The sequence below is a fragment of the Limulus polyphemus genome, unplaced genomic scaffold (assembly GCF_000517525.1).
Source record: "Limulus polyphemus unplaced genomic scaffold, Limulus_polyphemus-2.1.2 Scaffold12785, whole genome shotgun sequence".
Lineage (NCBI taxonomy): Eukaryota > Metazoa > Arthropoda > Merostomata > Xiphosura > Limulidae > Limulus > Limulus polyphemus.
The window spans coordinates 1-832 of NW_013678395.1; positions in this window are offsets into that span (position 1 = coordinate 1).

Genomic DNA, 832 nt, shown 5'->3' on the forward strand with positions numbered 1-832 from the left:
TTTATTTAATTGTCGAGTTGTTATCGGTTTAATAAATAAAGCTAAAACTGTGGCCGTGTTTTATTTAATTGTCGAGTTGTTATCGGTTTAATAAATAAAGCTAAAACTGTGGCCGTGTTTTATTTAATTGTCGAGTTGTTATCGGTTTAATAAATAATGCTAAAACTGTGGCCGTGTTTTATTTAATTGTCGAGTTGTTATTGGTTTAATAAACAATGCTAAAACTGTGGCCGTGTTTTATCTAATTGTTCAGTTGGTATCGGTTTAATAAATAATGCTAAAACTGTGGCCGTGTTTTATTTAATTGTCGAGTTGTTATCGGTTTAATAAATAAAGCTAAAACTGTGGCCGTGTTTTATCTAATTGTTGAGTTGTTATCGGTTTAATAAATAAAGCCAAAACTGTGGCCGTGTTTTATCTAATTGTTGAGTTGTTATCGGTTTAATAAACAAAGCCAAAACTGTGGCCTTGTTTTATCTAATTGTTGAGTTGTTATCGGTTTAATAAATAAAGCTAAAACTGTGGCCGTGTTTTATTTAATTGTCGCGTTGGTATCGGTTTAATAAACAATGCTAAAACTGTGGCCGTGTTTTATTTAATTGTCGAGTTGTTATCGGTTTAATAAATAAAGCTAAAACTGTGGCCGTGTTTTGTTTAATTGTCGAGTTGGTATCGGTTTAATAAATAAACCTAAAACTGTGGCCGTGTTTTATTTAATTGTCGAGTTGGTATCGGTTTAATAAATAAAGCTAAAACTGTGGCCGTGTTTTATCTAATTGTCGAGTTATTATCGGTTTAATAAATAAAGCTAAAACTGTGGCCGTGTCTTATT